Here is an 18,888-nt window from a genome sequence, read left to right on the forward strand (position 1 = left end):
AAGCTCAATCACATTTTATTACATCACACGGTGATATATTAACCAAATAATAATAAAAATAGCAAACTAGCAGGAGAATTTCTTTCTTCTTTACTTTCTAGAAGATGGTATTTAGTGTTCAAAACATCTTGTGGTTTTACTTTAATGCTTGGGGTTTGGCTATCAATGTTTGGTAAGAATTAATGTTTTTAATATCTATTTCTAACTTATATGCTGAGAATTATAAAACATTGATAAAGGAAACTGAAGATGATTCAAAGAAATGGAAAAATATCCCATGCTCTTGAATTGGAAGAATTAATATTTTTAAATGGCCAGACTACCCAAAGCCATCCATAGCTTTAATGTAATCCCTGTCAAATTACCCACAACATTTTTCACAGAACTAAGACAAAGAATCCTAAAATTCATATGGAACCACAAAAGGCCCCGAATTGACAAAGCAATCCTGAGGAAAAAGAACAAAGCTGGAGGCATAACCCTCCGCGACTTCAGACAATATACAGAACAGTATGGAGGGTCCTTAAAAAACTAAAAACAGAGTTACTATATGATCCAGCATTCTACTCCTTGGCATATATCCAGAAAAGACAAAAGCTCAAATTCAAAAAGATGCATGCACCCCAGTGTTCATAGCAGCGCTATTTATAATAGCCATGGAAGCAACCTAAGTGTCCATCGACAGAGGAATGGATAAAGAAGATGTGGTACATACACACAGTGGAATATTGTTCAACCATAAAAAAGAATGAAATAATGCCATTTGCAGCAACATGAATGGACCTAGAGATGATCATACTAGTTAAGTAAGTGAGGCAAAGACAAATATCACATGATGCCACTTCTTTGTGGAATCTAAAAAAATGATACAGATAAACTTATTACATAACAGAAACAGACTCACAGACAGAAAATCTTATGGATACGAAAGGGGAAAGGCCGGAGGCAGTGGTAAATTAAGAGTTTAGGATTAACATATACACACTACTATATATAAAGTAGGTAAACAACAAGGACCTGCTGTACAGCACAGGGAACTAGATTCCATATGTTGTGATAACCTATAATGGAAAAAGGTCTGAAAAAGAATATATATATGTATATATATAAACATATATATATATATAAACATGTATAAAAGCATATATATATATATATAAACTGAATTGCTTTGCTGTACACCTGAAACTAACACAATTCCTATCAACTATACTTCAATTAAAAAAAAAATAAAGTAAATCACCTAGTTACAATTCCCCCAGAAAAACAATATCTACCTCTAATTTAAAAATTAGAAATCTAAACATCCAAATATACTTTTCCTTCACTATCCTATAACTGTTGTTTCATTATGTTCTACCGTTCAACATTGCCTGTGAGAAATCAAAGGCAAATCCAATTTTGGTCTTTTTTAATATAATGTGGCTCCTAATTTCTTGGATTATTGTGGAGTCATTTTCCTTATCTGTAGAGTTGGGAAACCCTACTGAGATTTTTGCTTGCTTGTTTGTTTGTTTGTTTTTAGCATGGATTTGTTTTCACTATGGTTTCCTGAAATATAACTCAGGCTCTACATTTTCTTGCTATGGTCATTTTTTTTTTAAATCAATAATGCTTTCTTCAATTATTTCTTTTTTTTTTCTTTAAGAACTGTTATTGAGATACAAGTGACACAATAAACTGCATATATTTAAAGCGTACAATTTCATACTTTTTTTCTCATTAGTAATGTATGTATGGCAGTCCCAATCTCCCAATTCATCCATCCCAACCCCCCTGCCTTCCCCCCTTGGTGTCCATATGTTTGTTCTCTACATCTGTGTCTCTATTGCTGCCTTGCAAACCTGTTGATCTGTACCGTTTTTCTATAGTCCGCATATATGTGTCAGTATACGATACTTGTCTTTCTCTTTCCGACTCGCTTCTCTCTGTATGACAGTCTCTAGCTCCATCCGTGACAGTTACTTCTTAATTATCATTTTCCTGTATTTGTCCCTCGTCCGTTCTCCAGGGTAGCCATCTTTTCTCTCACTGTGAACATCACTTTATCCTTTGCATCTGTGTTCTTAGACTATTCTTCGAATCTATCTCCTACTACTGTAATTGGATTTTCTATGCCATTCGAACTCCTACCTAGTGCTGACATAGTGAGTTTTAATCCATACATCATTGTTTTGCTCTACGGGGAATTTTTTTAAAAATTTATTTTATTGGCTGTGTTGGGTCTTCTTTGCTGTGCACAGACTTTCTTTTTAGTTGCGGTGAGTGGGGGCTACTCTTTGTTGTGGTGTGCGGGCTCCTCATTGCCTTGGCTTCTCTTGTTGTGGAGCACGGGCTCTAAGCGTGTGGGCTTCAGTAGTTGCAGCACATGGGCTCAACAGTTGTGGCTCACGGCCTCTAAAGCACAGGCTCAATAGTTGCGGCGCACGGGCTTTACTGCTCCGCGGCAGGTGGAATCTTCCTGGAGCCGGGATTGAACCCGTGTCCCCTGCATTTGCAGGTGGATTTTCAACCGCTGTTCTACCTAGGGAGCCCTACGGGAAATTTTTGACCTCAAAATATTTCATATTCACGATATATATTTTAGCCTCATTTACACAATTTGAACTTTGCTGAGAACACAAGTCTAATGCATTCCTTTTTAAAAAAAAGAAATTTAGTTCAAATGGATACTTTTTCAATTTCCTAGAGTGGTTCTCTTCTTTGTAGCCCCAGGATCTTTTCTAAGATTTCGTGATTTTTTTTTCCTTCTGTTTGCATCTCCTTAAAAGAGCTGTATTGACTCACCCTAAATTCCCATTGGTTTTTGACCCATGTTGTACTGAGGCTGGGTTCTATAAGAGTTTATTGACTCAGGTCGCCTCCTGAGTTTTTATTAGTAGGATGTTTCAATTGTAAGACTTCTTTACCTATTTACGGAGTTGCTTTGGTTTTACTGTTGTTTATTTTTAATGCAACTGTTTGGCAGGGTGTGAGAGTAGGGTTTAGGAAGAAAAATAGAACACTTATCCAAGGTAAGGGATTTCACCTCTGTGACACAGACATGGAACAAACATCAATTGAAAAATACCCATCTTGCATCCTTAGGTTACAGAATTGGGGCATATTGTAGAAGCTGGAGGAAAAGGTATATTATTGGAAAATATTATTCCTCCTAAAAGTGATGACATTATTGGATTACACATGACACTTTAGAAGTTGGTTTTCGCATGTTTACTTTTGCTTTAAACTTCAGTCTGGAAGAGTAAGGTTTTAACGATCGGTATACACTCCTCTACCCAATGTTTTGTGGTTGGGGTAGGGGTGAGGGAGCTAGTGTCAGAGAGAAGAAATGAGGATTGGTATAAACAAGAATGAACTTCTAGAGGAGTACAGAATTAAACTGAGCCTATGATAGATGCTACAAACAAAAATGGCAATGTCAACTTCATTTCAAGGCTGCCAAACACTGGAAGGCCAGGAAGAGGTTGCCAGAACGGAACGTGGCCAAATGAAGTACACCAAGTTTGGGAGCCAGCAATTAAGATGCTGGCTTATGAAAATATCGTGAGGAAGCTGGAGGGCAATGACCCAAGTGACTCAGGAAAGGGTATGTTTATATTATACCCAGTAAATTGAAACTAAACTCTAAAATTACCTGACCACATCAACAGTTATCTTTTCCCTGAACAATACACAGATCGAGCTTTTATAGAATGCACAATAAAACATTTCCTTATAAAGTATGTTTTTTTTCACAGAACTTAAGAAATAAGGAAGGCAAAATATAAATGCACTTGTTTGGGGTGCAGTGTTGTTTTAATGTACCTGTTTAGAATGAGGCACATTAATAACTCCCAGTATTATTACTCATGGTACTTTATTCCAATGTGATTCTAAAACCCCGCTGTAAATTCCTATATAAGTAGGTTAAAAGCCTAGAATTTGTTCACTTAAATCCATTCTATAAAGAGTTCCCAACGGCAGAGAGTGGAAATTAATACCAAAGACAAAACTTCATAAGACTCCGGCAAAAAAGGAAGAACATGTTTTGAAAAAAAGAACATGAGCAGTCGTTATGCAACAGTGTAGCACTCGGATATTCAAAATCATGTTGTTACATGAACACGATCTACCAATTTTGGAATGATGAAATGTAGCAAGGTCAATGTGTAAAAGATGGGCTGCAAGAAGCGATGATGCTACAATAATCCTGTCATCCTCCCTCAACTTCAATTTCATTTTATTGAGTGTAACAATTGGAGGGTGAAAGGGTAACTGCATTCCTTTCACCAGCACCCATGCAGCTGCGATCCCCAGAGTGTGGCATTACGTTGAAGAACTACGGTAACTGCATCAGTGATGAAAGCGTATCGCGTCATCACCTTGACTTCCATGCTGCGAACATCAGCTAAGATGGTTAGGGACCAGTCCATTAACTCTTAGTGACTTTGCGTGTTATTGTTCTTATTATTTGCCTATACATTCTTAATGAACTAGATATTTTGTTTTCTTCTTTACATCTTATCTTTTAAAATATGTATTTGAAGTGGTTTTTAAGATGTATGTTATTATAAGGTAAAATGGAAGTGAAAATTTGAAGAAAGAAAAGGAAGATGTAAGATGAAGCTAAGGTTAAGAATTAGTAGCCAAAATTCATGCTGTGTAAATTTTTCATAGATTGAACTTCTGGGCAATTTTTTTTAAGTCAAGTAAAAGAAGAAAACAGAATAGTTTCATCACTTTTTTTGTACTTCTCCACTGAAGAGTGTTTCTAAAGCGTCAGTGATGCTAAGAGGCAGAAGCAAGAAAAAAATGATCTCAGATCTCATGTTTATCTTGAAGATTCGTAGAAATTTTGTTTTCTCCTTCAGAATATATATATATATATATATATATATATAGTTTCAACATTTTACATGCTTCAAATTATTACCCATGGGGAAAACAAACTAAATTTTCCATCACACTTTCTGTGAGTTTGCCTCACTCTTGCTACATTATCACACACTCTGGTAAAAACAACACATGGTCCAAAGTGTCGGTAAAATTAAAACAAACAACAACAACAAAAACACACCCACAAAAAACAACAACTAGTTGTATAGGAGGTGCTCTATTTTACCAGTCATGAGACTCAAGATATCTTTTCTTAGGAATTTTCATTTTTTAAAAAATGTATGTGAAAAAAGACTTTCCAAATATACCTATGCTGAAATGCAAGATCATATAATAATGGTCTGTATCAATGTTAATAAACTAGCATCATTAATTTGTATAACCCTTATACCTGATACTAGTCTGCAGTATACTGCTTCCTATCCAGAACACAAAGTCCAAGAACAGGTCAATAAATTTTGCAAATTATGTTATATGGCCACTGAAAGATTATTTCCCAAAGAAAACTAAACATACACACACACACACATTCACATACGTGTGTGTGTGTGTATAAAACCAACAGATCAATACTGGAAAGTCCTCTCCTGGTTCTAATGCAGAATATTGCAAAGTAAACAACAGGTAACTTAAGTAGCAATCAGGATGGACCAAGTCTTCATGCGTGGTTATGAGCACCCTTTTGTAAATAAATCAGTTTGGGTCATTAGATTGTATTGCTAACAAGGAAACAAAATATTAGATTCAATCCTTGTATAGATCTGCTTCATACAGATGAAAACGAATAACCAGAGGCAAATTTCCTATATTATAAATCACTTGTTTTCCAATCAAATGCCTGTGTTTTCCAGGCAACTGGAGGCCTCATATCTCTCAATAAAAACACATTAGTACTAAAAAAAATTTATGTATATATATATATATAATTTACATATACTGCTGGCTTGTAAGAATGATTGTGTTCATAATGACTGTTTCCTAATAGAAATACCGTGCTGCAATTGTACTGTCAATAATAACAGTAGCAACAACAGTCTTCATGAAATCATGCATTACCTACAGGAAGTCATTTATTACCCATGACAAATAATCATTAAATCATTTACCTCCTAGCTCAAATATGAGGTACCTTATGCTGTTTAGATACGTACATATGTCTAGAAAGAAAAGTATTCCTTTTTTATGAAGATCTTCAATGAGTAATGATCAAAAAAAAAGTTACAATAAATTATACATTGGAGGCATTACATGTAGCATTGATGATGTTACCAAAATAAATCACTTCCTGGAAGTCCTTGACTGATTGCTTACAGAGAAAGGCCACGAATGCATTTAAGATGTATATTTCAGTGTGGGATTCAAAATACTTGAATTTATAAGACTCAGTTGTGCAAACTCTGAAGAAATTTTCAAATGCAGAATAAAATTAGCGTCACCTCCACAGTTTCATTAGAGATGCAAGGAAGGTCTTGGCCTTACAACATTTGTCAGTTAGATAACAACGTCTGAATCTTGCTGATTTTTGAAGAATTTTAAGTTATCCAGAATCTACTGAAATAGTCACATATGTATATTGAAATGCGATGTGAAAATACCTTCTGTCCCTTAACACTTCTTATCAGCTCACATTAAATTAGCAGTTTTATTATCTTTTGCATTACCTAAACAAAGAAAAGTGTAGGAATTGAGGGTCTTGTACGCTGCTGTATCCACAGCACTTAGAACACTATCTGACCCACAGTATGTGCTCAACATACTTTTTAAATTGGATAAATGCTCATCAGAGGCAGATACACCTTAAAGTTCGAAGCTAGCTTTAGCAGTATAAGATTACTAAACCTCTTCCCTGACCCTTGGTCGGTAAGTGTGATTATAAACACATTTATAGCACATTGGATACAAATATGTATCAATTCTGCCTCAATCAAAGAAGTGAAAATGCTCACTCGTAGGTCAAAAATGGCTTTCACGTCATCAACACCCTTTGTAATTATCCGTATCTTCATGTGTCACTATTGACTCAGCTCTCTTTCAGGGTATTTTCTATCTTGATCTCCCTTACTGTTCTCTCTCCTGTTGTGTACCCACCAAGTTGGAATGCATCCATTGATTCTGTACACTGTCTTCTTCTTCCACTCTTATCACAACTTTAGGCAACACCTCTCTGCAAAAAATTTTGAATTGCGTCTATAATTCCAAACTTTCTCAAGTGCAAGCTTGGCATTTCCAACTGTCTAAGGGCACAAACACATTAATTTCTCATTTACTTCTCAAACTCAACCTGTCTAGCCCTTAATTCACTCCTCTCCCTCTGTAAGCACTTTCCTCCTTCTCTTCCTCTGTCAAAGATACTTCTCCAGTCTCCAAATCAAAGCCTTGGCTTCATACTGGGTGTTCTTCCCACCTCCTTCCTTACACAGAATAAAGCCTTAATTCTTCTCAACTAGATACCCGTCGTGTTCTTCTTTTCTGTCTCATTGGGCCTTTCTTGTCACCATCCTGAATCAGGAGCCATGTTTCTCAAATTCTGCTCTTCCATAGTCTGCCTACTGCCATCCCTGCCCCAAATCTCACTCCTTTTGAAATTAGGAGATCGATCTCAGTTTCACATATAATAACCCTTCTCCCACCATTCCTCTCTCAACCTGATAGGGTCAAGCTTTCCCTGAATCTGCCCTAATCTATTTTTTCCAGGCTTACTCCATTCCTCCCATATGATCCAGAAACTGTTCCAACTATATTTCTCAAACATGCCATCTCCTTCCGCATCTCTTCATCTTTATTCATAACACCTATTTTCCTCTTGGCATGCCAACTGATATCCTGTCCTTTCTTTGAGACCATGATTTGCTTTTACGACCATCATTTCTGACACCAAAAGCGTGAGTTTTCCACACCAAGGAATTCTCTAGTTCTCTGTAGACACCCGTTGGGTGCCCTACAATTAAATTTAATTCTGATGCTTGTCATCCAGAGTTAGTCCAGACCCCCCCAGGTTCAGGGATGAGTCCCACAAGGCTGTTCACTCTTCAGAAGCCAGTCTCACGTCCCAGGTTGTCACCTGCACTCCTGACCAACCAGCTCCACATTAGGGTTTCCCACAATCCTCTTTTCAGTTTTGATAATCTGCTATCATGCAACTCAGGGAAATGCTGTACTTATTTATCGGTTTATTATAAAGATACCATGAAGGATACAAATGAAAAGTCAGAGGAAGAGGTACCATGAAGATGGAAAAGGCAAGGTCCAGAAGGCTCACAGAGCAGGAGCTTCTGTCTCCATGGAGCTGAGACGCGCCACCCTCCCAGGACGCGGATGAGTCCGCCGACTCAAAGGTTTTCTGAACCCAGCCGTTTAGAGGACTTGGGGAAGTTTCGTTATGTAGGCATGATTGATTAAGTCATTGACCACTGTTGATTAATTCAATCTCCAGCCCTCCTCCACTCCCTAGCCGTCAGCAGGTAGGGCTAAAATTGCCAATTTTGCATTGATACCTAGGTCTTTTTGGTGACCAGCCTCATCCTGTAGCTCCCTAAAGCCTCCAGCCATCTCATTAACATACGAGACGACACTCTCACCAGGCCAGAAATCCCAAAGATCTCAGAAGCTCTTGGGTCAGGACCCAGGGACTAAGGCCAAATATTATAACAAAAGATGCTCTATCTTCCCTGTCACTCAAAAGAATCCCAAGAGTCTTAGAAGCTTTAGTCCAGGAACCAGGGGTGAAGACCAAATATAGGGTTCTTACCATATCACCATATCACAGAGCCTCACCCAAATGTCACCCTTTCAAGGCTGCCCTCTATGATTTTCCAGGCCCGACAGAATCATGATATTCTCTCACCCCCTTTAGCACCTTGAGTTTTCTTAGAGCCCATTTCACACGCGCTTTTGAACAGCTGTCATTTGTTTGTACCTTGCCTCTCCTACTGAAAAGCAAGCTATGCAACAGCAGTACAGTGCATTACATACCCCGATCACCTACCAAATACGTTGTACTTCATATGATGTCAACATTTGGGTCCAATAAGTGAATAATTGCTATAAAATATACTTACTGAGTTGCTCAAAGCATAGATCATAACAGAAAACAAAAGATCTGTGAAATAGGTCTGTTTCAAAAAAGAAGAGAAAAAACGCCAGCTACTGGAGATTAAAAGAGACAGAACAAGTCCCTTATCCGTTCCGAATACAGGTGATTTTCCTGTAAAGGAAAAAGGTGGCCTTCATGATGTCTAAGGCTGTTCCTAACGCTGACATTCTATACTTTCACGACGCACTAGAGAGTATCACAGCTCAACGCAGGCAGCAGGACATGCCCGCAGCTCCTAGCTTCACTGTCCACGTTTCCCTCCTCCCCAGCTACGCTCCTATAGACAGGAAGTCAAAGTGATAAAGTGCTTTAATTCAGCATGCAAATTAGCACAGCCCAGGGCCTAAAAGAAATCATGCTGTGGGCAGGTAGAGAAAATTGGAAAGATGATCCACAACTCCACAATGTGTTGGTTTGGAGTAAATAATTTTCTCATATATTAGATGTATAATCTCCATTAATTGAAGTGAAAAAAACAGGCAGGTGAAGAAGTCATTTCACTGTGTATCTGCACACTATACAAATACACTCAGATGCCCTTATTGTGATTTCACTGTTGTTCACTATATGTTTTTATAAGTAATTGTAGTAAGTATAACAGTTTCGGTCCCAGTTTTCACATATGCATGTACAAGGAATTGCCACATGTCATTTTATATGAAAGCCTAGTTTCATTACCTTCAAGGAAAACGCTGAGTCGGTGCGGGTGGTGTTTTGCTGTTATTCCACTCCAATAAGACTCTAATTAACCATCATTCACAGTATAACAGGGCTTCTGAGGAATTAGATTGGAACAAATCTCCAAACTGATTTTCTTATAAAGGCATCTGAAATTTTAATGCTGAGTACATGAAAATAACACAAAACGAAACTCAGTGAGAGTCACCACTTTATTTCAGTAACTCTTACAACTTAATTTTCTCACATTTTCCTGTAGATACATACATCTGGAACATTTTTTTCTACTTTTGGTTTGTAGTTTCCCCATATCCAAAAAGACCACTGCTCGCTACTCATTTGGTAAGCCAAACACCTAGATTTATCATGTACTCCTCCTCCTTTCCTAATTCAAACTTGCAATAAATTCCTGTGTCTCGCCAATCGTGCTTTGCAAACACCTCTCGAATTCGCCTCTACATCTCTCCTGCTTACATTCTGGTTCTGGTTGACGTCCCCTGTTGTCTAGAGCAGTGTTTTCCAAGTCTTCCTGGATCATAAGTCTACATCTGTGGAAGCATTAAGCAAGTACTTCTAAAACATATATATTTATTTTGTTTATAAATCATGCAGGTGACTTTACATTATTCAATCTTTAAATATTAGAAAGCAGAAAACAGAAAGTACACAAGGATAATTTAAAAATAAGTCGTTCAAATGTTTTTTTTTCTGTATGTGTGGCGTGGATCTTGTTTATCTCCTGGGGAGGACATGTCACACCTGGGGAACCACTCGTCTACAGTCATGACAGTTACCTGCCTGGTTAAATAGCTTTGGGTCATATATTCCTTAGACAATGATCTTTCTAAAGCGTAAGCATGCTCATATCCTCTCCCAATTAAAACACTTCTATGTCTTCTTTTTTCCCTTAGGGTGACACACAAAGTCTTTAAAATGCCTTGTGAGGCCCCTTTATGAGCTGGCTACTCACCGCTTATTTCTCCAGTTTCATCTCTTGCTGTCCCTGCCCCAGTCCTCCCCCACATCCCCGCAAACCTGTACCTCGTCCATGCCAAATTATTTTCAGATCCTCTAATAGGTGCCTATGCTTTTCTCTCATCGCTAAGTCTTTGATACCCATTTAATTCTGCTTAGGCCATTTTCTCTTTCCTCCCAGCCTCTTCATCTGGTTGAACCATCCTTGATACAACACTTTAGATCTCATTTTATCTCACTGAACGAGATAAATACCTTGACATTAGAAAGTGCACCTTTATCTTGATTCATGCCACCGAATTTTAATTGTCAGTTAGTCTTTCACATTGGCTCAGGAATTATTACACTTTGGGGTAAGAGGAATCACCTAGAAAGCTTGCTGAAGTGCAGTTTTTCTTTTCAACTGCATTTCAAGATATTTTGATTTTATGGGTCTAGGATAGATCTCAAGAATGTGCATTTTCAAAGCACCTGGGTGATCGTATGTAGGTGTTTTCACTGGAATAGATGTGTTTTTACTGTTACATCTTCAGTATCTTTTAGGAGGGTTGGCTCATAATAGGTGTTTAATAAACAGCTGTTGAATGAGTAAAGGAAAGGAATCTGGTTGATAAGATAAATAACTGGTTTCTAGGCAGAAGTGCCAGTAAAACAAGGAAACGAATGCCTGGAATCTCAATGTTTGCTGAGAAATCTTTTAAAAAAGATTTATCTTCCTGTCACCCCCCAAATGCACGTCTGTAAAAATTCAGTGCTAGGGAAGTAAGGAACATACTTACAAGGAATGAACTAACCTGAAGGTGTTCTATCCGTACAGTAACTAACGGACAGGTTTCTGGCAGGTATAAGTTATCTTCCATGTGGGTTTTGGTAAAGGACACCACAGTCGGCTGGGTTAGATTTATGGACAGGTAGCAGAGAGGAAGAAGAAAACCAGAGGCCAAGGCACAGGGGGTTTCACAGGTTTTCACGCATCAAAGGGTTTGGACTTCATTCTAAAGATGCCACCCTGGTCCCTAAGGAACACGGACCTAACTCAGAACGCTGACCAGACCCGGGCTATTAACAGACGCCAAACCCTCGGGCGCTGGGGATACTCTCAGCCGGCTCCCCGCCCTGCGGAGAATCACGGGAGTCCTCTCAGTTCCTCCTGCTGCCCGCTCTGGCCTCTCGCCTACAAAAGCCCTCCAGCGGGGCTCACCGCCACCGCAGGCCAAAGGCCAAGAAGGAGGGGGGGCTGCTCGTCCACCAGGCTGCTGACAGCTCTTCCCAAGTCTCTGCTGACTTCTGCTGAGGCCCGGGCGGCCACTCTTCTCGAGCACATGGAACCCTCTCTCTTCCGGTCTCTTTTATCTCCCATAAGCGCATCCTGACAATATTCTTTCGGCATTTTCTGGAACCCAGATTCACGAAGGTGCTTATTGATTGATCTGTCCACATTTATTTTTCCTCAGTCCTTTTCCTTCGTGGAAGTCAAGGACAGTCACAAATAACCCTCTCCTCATCCTCAAAGTTGTGAAATATGGTGGGACGAACATACGAGTGACATAGCGGGACACCCAAGTATTAGAGCAAGGTTGGAGGAGACGGGGCTTGGCGCTTCCGCAGGCAAGTGTGCTGGTATTTCAGCCCAGAATTAGCCTCACACACCCTAGTCACACATTCAAGCAAACAACACTGTGCTTCTCTTCAAGGGCCTACCTCGTGAAACGTACCCTACAGAAGAACAAAGGTGGCCCCGCTACACACTGTGTGCCCAGCGTGATCCTCCAAACAAGAGGTCTGGAGGGCTGCCCAGCCCACACGTGTCCAGCTCGTTCTCCCAAGTTCTCCACTCACTGAAGTCAGCCTGCTGCTTAGAGTAAACAAGGGAGAGAAAGACCAGAACTATTATTTTAAAAGATGTCCCTCTCAATGGGAACATGAGTGAGGAGTACGTGACCTGCCCAATCGACCGTGATGATTTTCTGTGAACATCCCTTCATCTCTTCAAGTGTAAACGCTCATTCCCCTACGGATCTCTTAAGCACCGTGAGCTTACTTTCTCAGACGCATCTACAGTAAAGCATAGGTGGAAGTCGTGCTTTCAGTCAGCATCCCCGATGACACTTTTAAATCTTTACGTCATCACCTTTTGGTGAATGCCCCTGTTTGTTGAGGCTTTTCCTGCTTGTTTCCATCACTGTCTAGTTAATACTTCTCACTGTTTTTCTATCCTTCACACTAAAGCACCTGTACATGGCTCTCAGTGTGCATCTCCATACCTACACCTCATACAATGTGATGGATTCACAGTCCATTCGTGAACCCTCCAACCCACCGAAACCACGTACACCCACAGGTACATCACAAACACACGCACGGCTTCACCTCAGAATCACGGACTGAGGCTCGCCACTCTCTGCAGACCCCTTTCTTTACAGTCCTATCTGGCTCATCCTCCTTGAATCTTCCACTGCGTTCATCCCTCCTCAATTTTAAAATCCATCAGGCGGGCCCTCCAGCCTTCACTCCCTCTCCTCTTCCGTTTACAGCCAATGTCACGTCATTCCAAACACTGTCTTACAATTACACATAACTTTCTTTACCCGCGTCGTCAGGCCATATCTACTGGCAACAAAATCCCAAAACACGGATGATCCCATCTCTTTCTTCTTCAGGCCCGTGTCCAAACCGATGAATGCAATTAAATTGGATCACACAACTAGAGAAGCATGCTACAATAAATCCACCGACATGAATTTCTCCCGGCTCTCAGCATTGTCTGGCAATCAATAGGATTAGGCTTCTCGAGTTAAATAAGTCCTCAATTATCCAAGAGTTTGATAACTTCTCACTACATCAGGCCTCTAAAAATTAATCTACATGTATGTATGTGTATAAGTATGTACACATGCATGTGGCAGAAGAAGAGGGATATTTCCTTCCACTTTCTTCTGTATTCTTCAATCAGTTACACAAAGGAGGCATTTCGCATTTGCAGGCAAACCCGCTGTTGGAGAAAGACTTCAGTGTTCTTAGATAGACATTGCTGGCTGGTGATACTGTGCTTATAATGACCTAGTAACATGGATAAAATTTAGGCTCAGATTATCATTTACCCGCAATGTTAAATTTGTTTTTACATATAACCAGCAAACAAGGGTAAAGGACTTCTTTCTAAAGTCTACATATCAATTACAACAAAACGAAAACAAAGTTTCAAAGGCCCTAACATCATAGTTCATCTTATTCATTATTCATATTAATTCTTACTTTTTAATAAGTAATATTTTCCACTCCTATGTCTTTACCAGTTTATATTTTGAGGACACCATTTGATTTAAACATTGATCCTACAGTTTAGCAGTCTCATGAACACAAACCTTCCTGGTTGGGAAAATCTCAGAATCTATCTTCGCTGGGAGGGAAAAACTGAATCATAGAAATGCACATCAGAACCATGATGTCAGGAAACAGTAATTCAGATTCTCTTACTTTTTAAGTTCCATTCTGTACTTAGGAGAGTCCTCCAGGTGATGTTCTAAGAGTAGGCCTTGGCCATGCCACTTAAAGTAATAACATATTAATTCACTTTATTACATGACAACAAAGTAATTCTCCATGTCTTTGAGCAACAGAATCAGAGGTGGTATACAGTTTCTACGATAAATGATAGACTTGCAGCCAAGCATTAGCCAAATACACAATCAACAAGTATACACATGACCTAACCATGCCACTCACCGGCACGACAGCCTTAAAGAAGCCACTTCGACCCTGAGTTTCAGTTATTCATCTTAAAATAGTGGTAATGATATAACTCAAGAAGATTAGTGTAAGAATTATAAGAGTTAAATAAGTTAATACATATGAATGTATCTCTTTCATAAATTCCATTATTCCACATTACGTTTAGGTGTTACGTTTGTTACTCCCACGCAAGGATAATTAAAAATGGAATAAATGTGCCATGTGTATCACCTGTTAAGTAATAATTGAGGGATCACTGGTCTTCGTGTACTCCTGAGAATTTCTTTTTCAGGCTAGGAATTCTAAATTTTCTCATGATAGAAGAACATATATATCAAAGGTCATTATAATGAATTACATGCAATAAGTTGACAAATATACTATAGCCAAGAGAAGCAATTAACCATCACATAAGCCAAATGCAGACTAGGTTGAAAGGTACCAAGAAACTTCAGTTCCTGAGCTAATCTGAAATAATGGGTTCTTTGGAGCCAAAATAGTCTTGGGTCTACCTACATCAATTTGGAGAATTGTAAAAAGAAATGATGTTAGATTGAAGTCCCCTGAAAAAATGTGAAGAGGAGGTGAGTATCCAAGGTATAGATGTAGGGATTGTCATTTGATAGGAGGTATGACAAAATAGCTATGATGACTTACGGGCTAGATAACATAATCTCAGAATGTGTAACATCAAAATTTTTGGAAGTACCAAGAAAATTAATAGAAACCTTGCAGTAGTAGAAGATTGTCAAATATTCCTACCAATTCTGAAGTGATCATATAAACAAAATAAATAAGTTTAGAGACAATCTGAAAAACAGAATTAATAAATGTTCCCTAAGGAAAGATGACTGCAATTCTCTTTTGTTACTCTTAACCGTGTTCACATCCTCACAAAGAATTAGATATTGCTAGTGTTCTGTTAAATTAGAGATACCTGATTTCCTTAACCTTTTTAGGAAGGATAGAGGGAGAACATAAACCCTCCTGCTCTAGCCTCTCATTTAGATGAGCTCATCTTTTCTCATGGCTTTAAACACTGACTATATGACAACAGCCTCATGCTTCTTTCCAACCCCAACCTCTTTTCTGAGCTTTAGACCTTATATGCAAACACATTTAGAATTAAGCTATTTTTTCCTTTATTTATTTCATCACCTGAAAAATCATATGAGGTAGTTATTCTCAACCCCTTTATACAGCTAAGGAAAACCAGTCTCATGAATTAAAGAAACAGTGAATTGATAAACAGCCAGGATTTGAAACCATAAGGCTACACTAAAACATCTGAATTTATTTAAATATTTAGTGATTCAATATTTACTGTATTAATAATTTGACAGTATAGAGGGCACGAAACACTCTGATAGGCACTGTATTTATTTTTAATTCCTTTAAATATAATGATGGGAGCAGAAAGCATCTTTTGAATAAGTGTATTTTCCTTATGACAATGACTTGTAGTGAAAATCTATTGAAATTCTTCAGTTTCAAGCCTCTATGTACTATCACCCTCTAGTTGCATATTAAAGAGATTTTGCAATGATTCTTAAGCATCCTCATTTTAATTTATGTCTTGATATCTGTCACAAGGTATTTGGTTTTGATTCCTTAACAATAGCTGATAAAGCTGGAGGACACTAACGCATTTCTTGAAAAACATAATATTCAACAATGGAGATGAATTCTTCAGTTTATGTGTTTTGAAGATTTCGTCACTATGCCAGTAAACATAAAAATCAATATTCATTTCTGAAAGCAAGGCTCCATTCTGGTAGACTACGGTAACCCCATTCCCCCCCGGATTTAAATGCCTACCCAGTGGAGGTGTGTTAATTGAATCTTCCTTTTGTCATTTGTGTACATGATGGATTAAGGAGAGAAAGAACCGTCTTCCTCCCATGCATAAAAGAATTCCCTAAAAGAAATCTGTTTATTTTATTCGGCCATTATATATTTATTGGCTTCACATCCTCAAGTATAAATGCCTTAATATCTGCTCCACCCCAAATGAAAGTCTAATGTGACAGTAATTGATTATAGATGTGTCATTACATTCACCAATGAAAACCCACAAATGTTTACCTTTAATACCTTATACTGCACTGAATACAGGTAAGATCCGAAAACTGAAGAGAGAAATGAAATTCTGATGCTATCAGATCTTAGACTATACACATAGAGAATAATCAAAAGAATACTAAAAAAAAAAGTATACACCTAATGGGTATATGTTTATTCCAGATTTTTTATATTGAGTATACTGTTATTTTCACATATATAAGTCCACATGTGATTCTGACTTTTATAACAATTTCACACATTATATCTTTGGCACAGTTAACATTTAATTTCATATTTGTAACTTACAAGTAAAAATGATGATATGGTGATGACGGCAACACCAGAATTAACAATAACACTTTCCATTTACTAAACAGCATGTGTGCCCTAGACCCTGACTTTAATACTTCAGTGTTCTGTTATTAAAGTGAAGCTCTCCGTGTCTCAAAAGTGCTACACATTAAAACTACCTATGGGATTTTCTTTTAATACTAATGTCTAGATCCTGCCTATCAAAGATTCTGACTCAACAGTATGAGAACTGGCTGTCATAATTTATTAAAATGTTTCCATCTTCATAAGTGGTTTTAATATATAGTGAGTAACAACTTCTAGTCTAAACTACGTTGCTTCCAAATAGGATTCTAGTGAATGTATTGTCTTTTTATCCCCCCAATATTTATGGTTTGAATGTGGTAGATCCTGACAGGATGGAGATAATCTGGGTCTTCTATAGTTACATTATTTAAAATTGTATAAATAATTATTTCAATATTCATAAATTCATAGTTCAGACTATGAAAAAATAAAAACTTTTATATTACAATATGGAGGCTAAATTTGAGCATGCATTAATAATTAAAAGTATGCGGAGTAAGTCACAGACAACTAGGGAGTAGTGAAAATAAAAACTATCAAAAGCAAACAGTTATGGAAAACTGATATGTAATTATACACAAATAGAAGTATTTGTATATTTATATCAAAGATTCATGATTTCAGAAGGCAAATCAGGCCCTTTTTCAAATAGTAATAACTGCAATTCCTATATTTTTTAAAAAACATTTCACTTTGCTTTGGAATAAAAACACAACTTTTACTGCATATATTTAAAATTCATGAGTAAAATAAAAAGAAACGATCACGCATTCTGCATGATACACTCTTCTAAGACAAGCGCCTTCAAAGGAGAAGCAGCAACCACTCTGCAGGGAGCAATTACTGAATTCCGTAACACTCTGATCTCATCATCTTCAAATAACTTCATAGCACAACAATAACCAGCTACTCCTAGATCATTAATCCAAGTAAAATTTGATTCTGCATAAATATCTCTATCAAGATAACAGAAATGAACGTTAGTTGCTGTCATAACCCCAAAATACCTCACAAACATGCATTATTTCAAGCCTATTACAGAACTCATCCTCATTAATAAACACTGACATAATTTTATGTAGCATCTATAATAAAATAATTTTCAGAATAAGCCAATAAACCAACATCTGCCTAACCCTATTTGCATAAGACCTGAGTTTTCTTCCTGCCTTTTGCTGACCTCCAGGGAAGATGACACTGTAAACACAGCGCTCCAATGATGACCCTTTGAAACTTTATGGAAATTATGGAAAAACTGTCCATTTTCCCTAAATACATGGGTTTGAAACTCAGGAGAGATTTGGCAGGAAGAACAAAGTTGGCAGTTTAATGGAATTGAAGCCAAAGAAGTGGAGTTATGAATTGGTTCAGAGATGTCCAGTAGGAATGTGCCCACTGGATTTAGTAACAGCAATATCCAGAGTGACCCTGGAAACACAGTTTAGCAAAGTGCTAGGCACAAAAGACAGAAAAGGTGTCAGGGTGAAGAATTATGGCTGTAAAGGAAAAGAGCTCACTCAGCAGCAGGGATGGAAAGCCGGACCAGTGGAAGGAATTTATTTTTAACTTGCTTGTTTTTGAGGACAAGAAACACTTGAACATGTTTAAATGCTGAAGTAGAGAGAGGAAGCTGAAGCTAAAGAAGACGGATGTTAGAAGCAGTCCCTTGAAAAAATGTGCAGAGGAGGTGAGTATCCAAGGTATAGATGTAGAGAATGTCATTTGATAGGAGGTATGACAAAATAGCTATGATGACTTACGGGCTAGATAACAATCTCAGAATGTGTAACATCAAAATTTTTGGAAGTACCAAGAAAATTAATAGAAACCTTGCAGTAGTAGAAGATTGTCAAATATTCCTACCAATTCTGAAGCGATCATATAAACAAAATAAATAAGTTTAGAGACAATCTGAAAAACAGAATTAATAAATGTTCCCTAAGGAAAGATGACTGCAATTCTCTTTTGTTACTCTTAACCGTGTTCACATCCTCACAAAGAATTAGATATTGCTAGTGTTCTGTTAAATTAGAGATACCTGATTTCCTTAACCTTTTTAGGAAGGATAGAGGGAGAACATAAACCCTCCT

The sequence above is a fragment of the Hippopotamus amphibius genome, chromosome 12, assembly GCF_030028045.1.
Source record: "Hippopotamus amphibius kiboko isolate mHipAmp2 chromosome 12, mHipAmp2.hap2, whole genome shotgun sequence".
Lineage (NCBI taxonomy): Eukaryota > Metazoa > Chordata > Mammalia > Artiodactyla > Hippopotamidae > Hippopotamus > Hippopotamus amphibius.